Here is a 15,935-nt window from a genome sequence, read left to right on the forward strand (position 1 = left end):
TTTTAATTCCAGTATATTGAAGGTGAACATCAGCTACTCTGTGGCAATCTTGCAATCCAAGCAAATATACCTGTAAGTGATATTTTAATTCAAGTATATTGAAGGTGAACATCAGCTACTCTGTGGCAATCTTGCAATCCAAGCAAATATACCTGTAAGTGATATTTTAATTCAAGTATATTGAAGGTGAACATCAGCTACTCTGTGGCAATCTTGCAATCCAAGCAAATATACCTGTAAGTGATATTTTAATTCAAGTATATTGAAGGTGAACATCAGCTACCCTGTAGCAATCTTGTCTTCCTAATAGCACTAATTATAGCTAGATTTGTATGTGTGTATGGTTGATAGTTATCTATCAATAGTTATAATGGGGATATCAAGGTCCAAATGCAAAGTTTGATAAAGTATCTCAGCCTCAGGTTTCGTGGCCCTTTATAGCTGACTATGCGGTATGGGTTTTACTCATTGTTGAAGGCTGTACAGTGACCTATAGTTGTTAATTTCTGTGTCATCTGGTCTCTTGTGGAGAGTTGTCTCATTGGCATTCATACCACATCTTATTTTTATATTAAGAATGGTTTTGTCTTTATAGCAGTGAAGCCAGATATAACTAATTATCAAGATTCGTATATTAGTATTAGTGGTGGATCCAGGGGGCATCTCACATTTCTCACTATTTGTATTATTTTTAAACGACTACAAAATGTTTGTGTTTATAATGGTATGATGTTGTCATCGTCGGAATACATTTGGTTTCCAGACAATAACTTGAGTATAAGTGTTTGCATCTCTATGGAATTGTACCACGAGGTTACATACCACAAAAGGAAGGTTGGGATTGATTTTGGGGGTTATGGCCCTAACCGTTTAGAAATTAGGGACAAAAAACCAATGATTTTCTGGTTTCCAGACAAGAATTTGAATATAACTCTATGGATCCCTATGAAATTGTACCTCAACACTCCATACCAAAAAAAGAAGGTTTGGATTGATTTTGGGGGTTATGGCCCTAACCGTTTAGAAAAAAGGGGCCAACAACAATACTTTTCTAATACTTTGTATAAATTGCTGATTTCTTGAACAATATCAATGAGGTTTAATTCAAAGCCTTGAATTTTTGGGGTTCTTTAAGATGCTGAATGTAACTGTGTATTTAAATTTTGGATTGTTTGCCCCGTTTTTATACGACTGCAAAAAAATTTGCGGTCGTATATTGGTATCACGTCGTCGTCGTCGTCGTCCGAAGACATTTGGTTTCCAGGACAATAACTTTAGTATAACTAAATATAAATCTATGAAATTTAAACACAAGGTTTATAACCACAAAAGGAAGGTTGGGATTGATTTTGGGGGTTATGGTCTTAACAGTTTAGGAATTAGGGGCCAAAAAAGGGCCCAAATAAGCATTTTTCTAGTTTCCAGACAATAACTTGTGGAACGGTGTATGAATCTCTCTGAAATTATACCACACGTTTCCATACCACAAAAGGATGATTAGGATTGACTTTGGTGGGTAATGGCTCAAACCGTTTAGGAATTAGGGGCAAAAAAGGGGATGTATGTCATTTTCTATTTTAAGACTTTTATGATGTATTTAAATTTGTAATTATGGTTGGAAACTCCATTGGAAATTTGAATTGAGATTATGACCATATCTTGAGGGAAAAAATTTTTTTGGGAAAAAAGGGGGGGGGGGGTGAAAAAAAAATTAGGGGGAAAAGGGGGGGGGGGGGTAAAAAAGAAATTGTGGGGGGCAATTTTTTTTTTCATTTCAGATTTCAGAAATTAAAAAGAAAATTTCTTCAAATATTTTTTTTTTTGCAAAAAAAGGGGGGGTAATTTTTTTTTTTTTTTTTTTTTTTTTGGGGGGGGGGTCAATACGCAACAGCATAGTGTATTTCACAAAAGCAAAAAAAAGAGGGGTACATTTTTTTTTGGGGGGGTAGGGGGGGTCAATTCGCAACAGCATAGTGTATTGCACTAAAGCAAAAAATTGATTATAAATTCAAATCATATAACCAATTCTAAGTTCTTTGACTACAGTTATTCGGTGTCAGAAACCTATTATGTGTCAAATATTTAATTACAATCCAAATTCAGACCTGTATCAAGCGCGAATATTATGTCCATTTTTGCCCCAACTGTTCAGGGTTGGACCTCTGCGGTCATATCCAGCTGCTCTCAGCGAAACATTTTATCAAATTGGTCAACATTGAGTTCCAAAGGGTCCAAATTAAACTTTGTTTGATTTCAACAAAAATTAAAACCTTGGGGTTCTTTGATATGCTGAATCTAACCATGTATTTACATTTTTAATTTTGGGCCCTGTTTTCAAATTGGTCCACATTAAGGTGCAAAGCTTTGTTTGATATCAACAAAAACTAAAACCTTGGGGTTCTTTGATATGCTGAATCTAACTGTGTATTTAGATTTTTGATATTTGGGCCCAATTTTGAAATTGGTCTACATTATGGTCAAAAGGGTCCAACATTAAACTTTGTTTTATTGTAACAAAAATTGAATTTTTGGGGTTCTTTGATATACTGACTCTTAACTTGTGTTTAGATTTTTGTCGAGCCTGCGACTAACTAACTTCTTCAAAGCTTTATATTTTAGAAGCTGGAAGATCTGGATGCTTCATATTTTGTATATAGATGCCTTATGTTACGAAGTTTCTGTCTGTCACATGTCCATTGTACTTGACCTCATTTTTATGGTTCAGTGACTACTTGAAAAAAAAGTAATTTTTTTTTGTAATGTTAATTTCTCTCTTATAATGAGTAAAAGGATAACTATAATTTGTATGTGCGTACCTTGCAAGGTCCTTATGCCCGTCAGACAGTTTTCACTTGACCTCAACCTCATTTCATGGATCAGTGAACAAGGTTAAGTTTTGGTGGTTAAGTCCATATCTCAGATACTATAAGCAATAGGTCTAGTATATTTGGTGTATGGAAGGATTGTAAGGTGTACATGTCCAACTGGCAGGTGTCATCTGACCTTGACCTCATTTTTATGGTTCAGTGGTTATAGTTAAGTTTTTGTGTTTTGGTCTGTTTGTCTTATACTGTATGCAATAGGTCTACTATATTTGGTGTATGGAAGGATTGTAAGGTGTACATGTCCAACTGGCAGGTGTCATCTGACCTTGACCTCATTTTCATGGTTTAGTGGTCAAAGTTAAGTTTTTGAGTTTTGGGCTTATTTTCTAATACTATATGCAATAGGTTAACTATATTTGGTGTATGGAAATATTTTATGATGTGCATGTCAGTCTTGCAGGTTTTATTTGACCTTGACCTCATTTTCACGGTTCATTGCTCAGTGTTAAGTTTATGTGTTTTGTTCTTTTTTCTTAAACTATAAGCAATAGGTCAACTATTTTTTTGTGTAATTTCTATTTTCTTTCTTGAAAGTAATCTGACAAAGATCATTTTGTACCTGTTAGACCCTTTATTCCCAATAATTGTGTTTTGTCCAAACTCATCTCCTAGGCCTCAGACCACAATTATTCTTCCCCTTTGCTACAATGCATTTTTTGGTAAAAGTCAAATTGAATTAAAAAATTTGCACCACTTCAAACCTGAAATAAATTTAACTGCTTATAGACCATTATTATTCTAATAAAATATGCTTGTCCCAGGACAATCCATCAGTGCTTTTTCTTTTGAGAGCCCTATTAACATGCCAATGGTAGGATTTGAATCTTGAATAAATGACTAAGGCTAATTTCTACCCTACTTTCATTTTGGCCAAATCACTACTTTCACTTTCAACAATAAATTTTATCCACATGTTTTACTTATTTCAATATATATGCAACTGATAGGATCACTTAAATAGTAATTCAAAGAAAACAGTATACAGAATACTTAGGAAGAAATACCCCATATAATAATTGGGAACTATATTCCAAGACCACGAACAAAGGGAATTAATTGTGGTCTGAAGCCTGATAGCGGGCCCCAACAAATAAAAAATCTAAATACATGGTTATATTCAGCATATCAAAGAACTCCATATATTCAATTTTTGTTGAAATCAAACAAAGTTTAATTTTAGACCCCAATTTGGACCAACTTGAAAACTGGGCCCATAATCAAAAATCTAAATAAATGTTTAGATTTAGCATATCAAAGAACCCCATATATTCAATTTTTGTTATAATCAAACTAAGTTTAATTTTGGACCCTTTGGACCTTAATGACTGGACCCAAAATTAAAAATCTAAATACATGGTTAGATTCGGCATACCAAGAAATAAATGTGGTCAAAGATTTTACAAATCTAATGCGCCATACTGTGCAATTAAAGATTACTTCTTGAAATTTTTCATATTTGAAATTTGAAAAAAAAATAATATTTGAAGAATAATTCTTTTAAATTTCTGAAATCTGAAATGAGAAAAAATTGACCCCCCACAATTTCTTTTAACCCCAAAAAATTCTTTCCCTCAAGATATGGTCATAATCTCAATTCAAATTTCCAATGGAGTTTGCAACCATAATTACACATTTAAATTTACCATTTCTTTAAACATAATTTAAAAGCAGTGTAAGGGAAGTAATCAAAATGTTGTATTTGGATTACCTCCCTTACACTGCTGTTAAATTGTCTTAATTGTTCATTAGCCATTACTTTATACATAATTTAAAAGCAGTGTAAGGGAGGTAATTCAAATGATGTATTTGATTTATCTCCCTTACACTGCTTTAAATTATGTTTTGTACTAAAGTATTTGTCCATTAACCAGGACAACCTTGTTTTTCCCCCTTTTTTGCCCCTAATTCCTAAACGGTTTGAGCCATAACCCCCCAAAGCAAATCCTAACCATCCCTTTCTGGTATGGAAACTTGTGGTATAATTTCAGAGAGATCCATACACTGTTCCACAAGTTATTGTCTGGAAACTAGAAAATGCTTATTTTTGGCCCCTAATTCCTTAACTGTTGGTACCATAACCCCCAATCAATCCCCACCTTCCTTTTGTGGTATTTAACCTTATGGTAAAATTTCATAGAGATCCATTCACTTAAACTAAAGTTATAGTGCGAAAACCAATGTGTCTTCGGACGACAATGACGCCAACGTCATACCAATATACGACCGCAAAAATTTTTTGCGGTCGTATAAAAAACAAATATGATAGACATGAACCAACGACAACCACTGAACTACAGGCTCCTGACTTAGGGCAGGCACATAAAGAATGTGATGGGGTTAAACATGTTTGTGAGCGCTCCACTAGTTTGCTTTATGAAAACTCTCTCTTCTTTAAATAATAATTTGTTTATATGTCTATTTTGGAGGGAAATTCTTTTGTTTTGTTAGAATTTGCTTATATTTTTAACTGAATGGTGTTATGCTGTTCTTTGTGTCGGATATAATTTGTATTCAGAATTTGGTGGACATCTTTGATTTTATAAAACTTATATCTCACAATCCTACAAATACACTGATATGAATGCATTATATAGATGATTTTGTATGAATGGTCAGAATGAATGATTTGAGAATAAAAAGGTGCATATGATTAAAACAGATCATATAAGTATATATATATATATATATATAAAATATCAGTTAAATCAGATAAACTAATTAAGTCAGGGATTTCGTTACCATAAATTGCTTAAAACTTTTACTAAATTCTTCCATAGATACAATAGATTGATTAGTCAATTTGGCTGTTCCTGTAGAAAACTGATTAAAAATGGTATTTCACATCCTAAATTTTATGGTAATATTGTACTAAAAAGCGTGGAAATCACTATGTGATCCGTGTAAACTCATCGATCCTTTAAACAAACTTACTTTATTTGGCGGTATTTTGTCCAAGATAATTATGGTTGTCTTTTTGATATTGTTTTACATCTAACCCCCTTGTTTTATTAATTTTGTATTTACATTGTATCATAGATCAAATTTATTTGTTCAGTGTATGTTCACGTGTTTTTGTTAATATGTCTTTTGATTGAGTTAAGACATTTCAATTGATATTTTATAGTGTGTTTGCTATGTTGTGATGTTACACAGGTTGAAGGATGGCGCCTATTAAAATGTTTAAACCCGCTGCGTTTGTTTGCACCTGTCCTAAGTCAGGAATCTGATGGTCAGTGGTTGTTGTTTGTTGATGTGGTTCATAAGTGTTTCTCATTTCTAGTTTTTTATATAGATTAGACTGTTGGTTTTCCTGTTTGAATGGTTTTACAATAGTCATTTTTGGGATCCTGTATAGCTTGCTGTTCGGTGTGAGCCAAGGCTCCATGTTGAAGGCCCTACTTTGACCTATAATGGTTTACTTTTACAAATTGTGACATGGATTGAGAGTTGTCTCATTGGCACTCATACCACATCTTCTTAATATCTGTATAAGCCAAACAGTCAAAATAATCATTTTGTAAGTATTTAAGCTGTAAACAGAAAAATTATATGAATAACTCAGTTTTAGTGAAAAGAAGTAACAGTAAATAGATAACAAAAACAGTAATTTGTATATTTAGACATTTTAAACTATTAAATGATTCAATGATTAGATCATTAATTAATATTCAAACTATTAACACAAATAGATATGATAATATTTTTATTAGATATTGAACCATACTGTTCCAATATAATACATGATGTGCATGATTTTAGTACCAAAGGTTCCATAGTTTTGTATATACAGGACCTTTGTACATCATACATGGTAGGTTTTGTATTCTCGGTTCATACATTGTATGTGTGTTTTTGTGATTATTACATGTGTCTTAAGCATAGCTATAATATATGCCAGCTGAAGGACGCCTCCGGGTGCGGGAATTTCTCGCTGCATTGAAGACCTGTTGGTGACCTTCTGCTGTTGTCTGTTCTGTGGTCGGGTTGTTGTCTCTTTGACACGTTCCCCATTTCCATTCTCAATTTTATTTACTACATTGTACAAGCTTAGTCAGTGTGTTATGTTGATGTATCCTTTGCTTTATAGGTACTTATAATAAATACAATGTTGATGTTATTGTGGTAGAGCTATATATTTTTATGTTTTACATTAACTAAGGTTTTATGTGTTACGTTAAGGTTTTATGTTAGTAGAATATACTTAATATATTCTATTTTCAGTTATTATAATTTGTTGTCTGCTTAAGTTTATTCAGGTAGACCTATTGATTAATATGTTTCTATTGGTCAGTATAATTTAGGCTGGAACCTTTTGTCTAACTTTTCTTTGTTATGGATAATTGGCTAGAAGTCTTAAAGTGTCTTAAATGGTAGCCATTTCTTTATACTTGTTGGAAATTAAATGTGATATTTGGTATTAGAAATTGTCTAGGACCATCATAATCTTAAAGGTCAGTTTATTACTAACATAATAACATTCCAGTTAACATCCAAGAGTGAGTGATATATAAGTGTGTAATTATTGAACAAAAAGGTGACAGTACTATGATAGGTGTATGTAATTGATTTAATAGTAAATATCTGCAGTGTAAAACATTCATAAAAGTAATCTAGATAAATTTGATAATATAGTTTTGTTTGTAAGATTTAGTAAAATATATAAAATCTGCATAAAACTGATACAAATATGATTTATACTTAAATTTATAGTATCAGTAATATGTAATTTACTTTAACAGTTTGTATTAAAAATTTTATACTCCATATCTATGATACAAGTAAATATTTGATTAACCACATTTAAGGGGAGATAATTCTAATGTTTACAATCTAGCAGTATTGTATAATATTGAAGATGGGTATTTATGATTTTAATATTTGTCCTTCAGGTGTTATAATGATATTAAAGAAATGTAAACTGGCTGCTTACCAATCAGTTGATGGAGCAAGACCTTTGTGAGGTATGTATATGAACTGTTAGTATTATTCATGTTAGTTTTATGTTGCTTTTATAATGCTTATAAATGTCACTCTGCTTTGTTTAAATGTTGCAGATACGTAATGTCTTGTTTGCACTTACAATTGCATGTTATTATTATGTATAAATAAATACTTTTGGTATGATACTAACAAGCATTACTAAGCTATGTATCTAGCTGTGAACTTAGTCTGTTGTTGAATATTTCACAATGCACGAAATGCAGAGAAATGTATTATGTAATAAATAATACAGAATTCGAAATGGTGTAATATCATTTTGTGTGGCTTGTAAAACTATTATTTTAAAACACAAAGGGATTTACACAGATTTCTTGCATGCATATATCTATTTTGATTTTAAAATAATTGATTGTTACTACCAGAGACATATAATACATATATGTCTGATTTTACAATAACAATTTTTGCCTTGCTGTGAATACTCTAATGGAAAAAGCCAGGAAGGCATGCTATAAGATAAAGAAAACTATAGGTCTCAACAACCCATGTAGACTTCTTGAAAAATTGTTTGATTGTTTAGTTACTCCCATTCTTACATATTGTAGTGAAATTTGGGGGTGGATTCACATTTTAAAGACTCTGATCCCTTTGAAAAACTTCATGTTAAATTTATCAAAGATATATTAGGGGTTCACTGTAAGGCATCTAATGATGGATGTCGAGCCGAACTAAATAGAATTCCCTTGAAAAATAAAATATTATATTCAATATTCAACTACCTGAACCATATAGTTTCTTTGGAAAATTCTTTGGCATATGATATATTCACTAAATCTGTAGATTCAAACCCTTGGGTCATAAAGGTCAAGAGTCTTTTGAATGGACTTGGAATGTCTTATATCATCAATAACTTTAATTATGTTAAAGGTAATTTAAATTCCATTAAACAAAGAATTAATGACCAATGTTTGCAAGTTCAAAATGCAAATATATTTGAATCAAAAAAGTTAGACTTTTTCAAGAGTGTCTACATAATGGACAGAAGACCACCCTATGTTGATATATTGAAAAACAGAAGTGACAGAGCTGCAATATGTAAGATCCGTATAAGTGCTCATATACTGATGATTGAAAGAGGGAGACATCTAAATATTCCCAGAAATGAAAGATACTGCTCTGTATGTAATTCTGGTCAAATTGAAAATGAAAAACATTTTCTTTTACATTGTGAAAAATACTCAACTAATTGGGCCATATTTTACCAAAAAGTTTCAAATATAATCGTTGATCCTACAAAATTTCAAAAAAATGAAAATAATGTAATCTTTTTATTAAATAATAATTCATACACAATCCTAAAATTGACTTCCTCTTTCATTTCAGACAGTCTGAACCTGCGTAAAACAGAACAAACTCTATAAAATTGTCAACATGTCTAATTCATAATCATTGTTTATAATATTACATATTAATATAGTCATTATTTGCAATACTTATTATGTATGATCAACTATGTAATTAATATACCATGAGCCTTAACCATTTATTGTTGATGAGTTTGTGCTAATAAAATATTTGTATATTTGTATTTTTACTCCTGATTGAATTGTATAAGAATATTATTTGTTTTTATTTCAGGGTTGTTTTCATTTTGAATAACTACATCAATTGTGATGAAATAAAGAACCTTAGACCCATACAACATGTTTGTATAAAAATAAGAAGATGTGGTATGACTGCCAATGAGACAACTATCCACCAGAGACCAAATGACATAGAAGTTTACAACTATAGGTCACCGTATGGCCTTCAACAATGCGCTAAACCCATACCATATAAATCAGCTATAAAAGGCCGTGAAATGACAAATGTAAAACAATTAAACGAGAAATCTAACAGCCTGATTTATATGCAAAACAATGAACGAAAAACAAATATGAAATACAGCAATAAACGACAACCACTAAAATTACAGGCTCCTGAATTGGGTTTATTTACAAGGGAAACATGACTACATTATTAATTGTAATGGATTTTTTTAATGACCTGAAAAATGACTATCAGATGAATATTTGGTAGACTTTAATATGCTTAAAATTACGATGTATAAATTTATGATGAGAACAACATATCTCATTGTTTAGATTTGTTATATATAGTATTATAAGTAAAAAAACATGGAAAACCAGTTTTCCAGGAGGAAATATTTGAGTATTGTATTTTGGATATTTTTATCTACATGAATAGAGTTATCTTTCTTTGTACTGATTATTTGTATTTGTATTGCAGGGTCATTGATCTATATATATATATATTTATTTGTCGCAAACATTTTTTGTTTGTTTTTATGACAATAAAGATTATGGTTATCCTCAATTATTGTAAAAAAATACTACTCAATAAACCTACCAATTGACCTGAGGTGTTTATTTTTACATTATACAACCAAAACAACCTAATAGGTTATACATATAAATATTTTCGAAAGTATTCATTAATGTTAAGCCTAATTCATATTTTTATGTTTTGCAGGAAATTATTAAAAAGGGACTTGAAAAAATGCAGAATCTTAAAAGTAAAATGAACAGAAAGGAAAAATTCAAGACAGCCAATGTATGACATAAGGAGAAGTAGTTATGAAGTTTGAAATTGGTATGAAGGAGAGGTCATACATCAGAGAAGACTCAAATCAAAGTGTACAGGTAAGCAACTTGATTGGTATATTTTAAGCAAGATGTCATAAATTAAGAAGATGTGGTTTGATTGCCAAATACCAGAATCTAAATATACTGCTGCAACAGTTTGTCATTGGCAACTCCTCTGAAACCACACAACAGAATTTCATGAAACTATGTAGATAATAAGGACATACTATGTTAGTATGCATTTCAACAGGAAATTATGATTCAATGTTTTTTCTAGGAGTTATGTCCATTTGAATTAAGAATTTTGGCCATAATATATTACTGCCACAATTTGTCATTGCAAATTCTCTAAAACCACACAACATAATTTCATGAAACTTTGTAGTCAATGAGGACATAATATGTAGATGTGCATATCCACAAGAAATTTTTATCAGTTGACTTTTGTAGGAATTATGAGTGTTTGAACTTAGGAATCAAGTGAGATTTTGTTTCCCCATTGACAATGTGGAGGTGTGCTGTATGTAATCGTGCTCACAAATTATCTTTAATTTTTTACTGTGATGTTGTTTACTGAGCTGGGAAATTTAGATACGATCCGGGTAACTTATCAATCTTTTAAATAAACTTATTTTAAAAGGTTACCAATTCAACACTTGTAGATCTTTGCATATTGTTTTTATTGATACAAATATTGATTTTGTTATCACTAAGTTAAAACCATACTCAATATTATTGTTATACACCTATGCACATTCAAAGTACTACAATCTGTTGATACTAATATTTTGGCATTACACAAGGTCATTTTTTACTCTAACTGTTAATTACATCTTTACGCTAAATCCTTTGGAAGTTGGATGTGTACTGATTGATATTTTAGTCTTAGATTCATTATTTTTTTAGTAGTTGTTACTGGCTTCGAACAAGCTGTCAGTGTAACTGCAAGTACTCTCAGATCTGTACCTTTTGGCTTTTTTGTTTGTAAGGATGTATAAATACCCTGCCATGTCCATGCTTTGCACAAAAAAAAAAAGCAAAAAGTACAATCTTAGCATTTAAAAAAAAAATAATCAGTGTTTGATGAATGTGATTAATGATAAATGTGTTATACATGTATTTACTGTCAAAACTTTGTTGTAACATTATTATTAAAAGTCTCTTTTCAATATAGATCTATCATTTATACTATTTACCTGTATTATTGGCGCAAATGAAATATGGTTTGTGGCGCATTAAATGAAAGATTTTTTTGGCGCAAATGAAATGGTAGTTGGCTCAGAAGCAAAGAACCAGTTTGTATCAAATACCTTTGCATTGTGTAATTTTTGTATAAAATATTTTTCCTTTTGTCTTAAGTTCTTATGTACATACATGAATACCCTATGACCTCCCCTGTTTTACTCTTTTGCACTTATCTGACAATAAAAATTGTATTTTGCAATTATTCAGATACCAGTTCAGGTGTTGGATAAAGTTTTGTGTTCATTTACAAGTTCAAAATTTTCCATCTGAACCTTAGAAAAGGATGATAAAACTCCAACAAGCAGCATACTTTAGGATTATAAATCTTGTTTTTTACTTTTCAGTATGTCGAGAGATGTTCAGAACAAGTTATTTTGTTTGAAGAGGAATCACAGTGGTCAAGAGTTCATCCTAAAGTTAATTGTATTAGAAATGAAGCACTGAACATAGTCATGACACAATAATTAATATTTAATTGTTATTTCAAAGACTGAAGTGAATGTAATAGGACTAGCATTTGTATGACTTAAAATGTGGCACTTTTTCATATGAAGACTTGGATGTAATAAAAATTTGTGTGCATTTAAAGACCTGAAAAACTTGTACTGTCTTCTGCAGATTTTAAAAGAATTTGTTTTAAACTCTAATGTCTGTGTATGAAATGAAGAATGTTCTCCAAATTATTTATGATAATGTGATTTCTACCTTGAATTTATTAAAGCAACATAAATGTTAGACAAAGTTCTTTTTTCATGACACTTATTACAGAATTAATTCTTATATACTTAATCTTGGTCCTTCCAAGCATTATCTTTATTTCATAGATTCTATGAGATGGTTTTGATCACATTGTATATGCGTTCATAATGCCACACTTCTTTCATTTGTATAATTGTAAGGACGTTACAAATACTGATTGAGGAAACAGGAGTTTCTCATCATTCTAAAGAATAAACTGTATTATGTATCTCAATTTTTTGTAAACACAGAAAACTCCATTTTTTCATCTCAGCCATGAAAATAAAATGTGGTAAAATTGTCAATGAGCCAGCTATTACTGAGATTAATTTTGATTATTAAGATTTATAGCTCATCATAGATTTCAATACAAAAGAAAGGCCAAAATATAACATTGAAATACCATTAGATATTATTAGTTAGAATCGTTTATTGTTAAAGGGTCTGGTTTAACTGTATTGTTGAGTGTCTGTCACACTGTGTTTTCTCAATATGTACAACTTGCTATTGTAACTCCTTTCACATATTGTGTTTTTTATCGTAACAACCCTGCATAGACCTGAGGTATCCACTTTAGGGATTCTATCGTACTGAAGATTTACCAGGCATTGATTCACTGTTGTTTGTAATTTTTTTAAATAAAATATTTCACTTCTATCCACAGGGAACGGTTTTTATGTTATAATATTGCTGAAGGTTCTTTAGAAGTTACATTTTATAAATTGTTTTCAGTGACTGTTATGAAAAACATGATAACGTTACTTTAGTATGCATTGAATACGGAAGTTAAGCCGCTCTCTGTGTTTAGGGTTCACAGATGCTACACCTCCCATTTAGGTATAGTAACGTCCCCTACCATACGTACCAAGTATCCACGTTTACTGGTACAAACTGAGTCAGGTGGCTGGCTCCAAATTTTAATGGGACTGGGTATTTTATTTGTTTTTGTCAAATTTTAAGTGGAGATTATTAACTGTTTTTATCCAAATTTAAATTTTGGAAGTTTTACTGTTTTTATCCAAATTTTTATTGGGGATGTTTTACTGTTTTCATCCAAATTTTTATTGGGGAAGTTTTACTGTTTTCATCCAAATTTTAAATGGGGATGTTTTACTGTTTTTATCCAAATTTTAATGGGACTGGGTATTTTATTTGATTTTATTAAATTTTAAGTGCTGATTTTTTTACAGTTTTTATCCAAATTTTAATTGGGGATGTTTTACTGTTTTATCAAAATTTTAATTGGGGATGTTTTACTGTTTTTATCCCAATTTTAATTAGGGATGTTTTTATCCAAATTTTAAACGGGTTATTTTATTGGTTTATCAACATTTTCAATGGGATGTTTTACTGTTTTTATCCAAATTTTTAAAGGGATATTTTACCATTTTTTTAAAAACTTGGCTGTATAAGTCATGCTAAAATCAATCAGAGACTTAAAAAGTGGTACTCTGAAAGGAAGAGGCAGGTGTCTGACTGTGGGAATTTTTCTTGGTGAACTAGCACCTTAAAGTCCAGCGAACCCACAGGTCGACTGGCTAGTACACGCAGACCGGTACTTTTGTACGATTTGGCATCTTTTAAACTAAAATTTTTACTTTTGGACTTTTACCTTTTTCTATTTAAAAATAAGTTTAAAAAACTCAATACTTAAAAAAAACTTTCCATGTTTCATGTTAAAAAGTTTTGATCTTTTCAAAGTTGGAAGTTTTCATACTTCCATGCCCAGTACTTCATGATTAAAAATCTTTTCATCAACTAACAAACTTTTCATAGGATTAGCTAACACATAGAGGGGGCTAATATAGGTGGCTAAGGTTTGAGGTTTCTATGGATAAGAGAGAAATGGAGGGAGGGAGAAATAGGAAGAATTGAGAGGATGAGGGTAAATAATGAGAGTGGTATGTACAGAAGTAAGTCTGGGAGGGAGTGAAAGAGTGGGAGAATGTTCATTTCTTTGTAAGGGCTTGTTGCAGTGGTCTAATGGAAGTCCAGTTTTCTCGTTTTTCTCGTGTAGTTTCTATTTTCTTCAGAAATATGTTAACATTTTAACTTCTGAAATTACTGCTGTCTGCTGTGTAAAAAATTACAAGTTGACAGCTTTTCTTGTTACTGATTACGTGCTGCTTATATATAAACATTGTAGCACTTCTCAGTGACTAGATAAGGTTGCAGCATCCTCTAACAGTACTATATGTAGTAAAATGAACACTCACACTTAATGAATGTTTCATTGTGAGAAATTTTGCTTTCCAGTCTTTTGGAATGCCTGCTCATCTTTTAATAACTTGATAACTAAAATGCTGTAATTATTTTGCAGTAAATTAATATTTCATGGTCAACTTCTAATAGTAAAATTATATCTGTAAAAAACAATTCTACCAATTACAAGGATAACACAGGATGGGTCATCAAGACATTCTATCAACATGCATGGAATATTCAAGCCTCTTTCAAACCGTCTCAGTGGTCCTGTGGTAGAGTGTTTGCCTCATTGCAGAAGGTCGAGTGTTTGAATCCAAGAAAAGTCCAAATTTATTTGTGACACACGGTGGTGGGTTCAAAAATACCAAGTATCATTGATATCCTTCAAAGCTTTTAAAGTTCTGAGTGGGACACAACTATGTATAACGGTACTTAAATATGGTGATGTAATGTTGAATTAAGTTTGTGACCTTGAAAGACATTCCAACCTTACTGTAGACAGTTGGGACTTCAGTCAGGACACACCTTTTATTCTTGTGAGCAATATGAGTATCATCCTTCTACTAAATTTATAGACTAGAAACAATTTCAGTTAAAAAGACGAAAACAGATTACAGTTGTGAAGAATTTGTTGAAAGAACTAAGTTTATGATATATAAAGTGAAGATACGGTAAAGCGTCATAATTATGGGACTTTTTTTTATCCCAATCTGGTTACATACAATTTTGTTCAATAAGTTTTTTTCTTTCATTGTTTGCATGTACATCTATTTTTTAGGACAAGTTAGGTGTGTTGATGGTCCAATATTTTTTGTAATTTTATTACCTGAAAAAAGAAACTGCAGCTGTTAGGTGACTTTGCAGCTCCATATTACTGAGCTGTAAAATATTTGAGAGACATTTTTGCTTTCTCTCCTTCCATTGTTTTGATTTATGGAATTGATGTATTGAATGATAGCACTACATTTTTGTTCAAACTTTCATTGAAAGAGCTTTCTTCTGGTGAGATTTTTATGTCTTGATTTTGCAATGTCACTAGAGTAAGCCATTACACTTAATTGATATCTGATATAACCAAATTTATAAAAGAACAGAGTTCCAATGACTTCCGTGTTGCACATATTTTATCTATCCAAGGTACATTAGGGCAATAACTACAAAAAACACTGTTTTTTTGTTCTTTAAAACTTTTTATAAATATCTTAGAAAAATGAAAACTTCAGAGCAAATGCAATGCAATTTCTGTTATAATTAATATTTCCAAGGGCCATAACTA

General features: G+C 31.2%; 1 long non-coding RNA gene across 1 annotated transcript; it reads left to right on the forward strand.

Annotated features, from left to right (window-relative positions):
* Window positions 1-7,642: 7,642 nt before the first annotated feature.
* Window positions 7,643-13,176, forward strand: LOC127704601 (uncharacterized). Its single transcript, XR_007983410.1, has 3 exons — window positions 7,643-7,846; window positions 10,359-10,528; window positions 12,061-13,176. It is a non-coding gene; the product is annotated as an uncharacterized LOC127704601 (long non-coding RNA).
* The last annotated feature ends 2,759 nt before the right edge of the window (window positions 13,177-15,935 follow it).

The sequence above is a fragment of the Mytilus californianus genome, unplaced genomic scaffold (genome assembly GCF_021869535.1).
Source record: "Mytilus californianus isolate M0D057914Y unplaced genomic scaffold, xbMytCali1.0.p SCAF_6, whole genome shotgun sequence".
NCBI classification, from domain to species: Eukaryota; Metazoa; Mollusca; class Bivalvia; order Mytilida; family Mytilidae; genus Mytilus; species Mytilus californianus.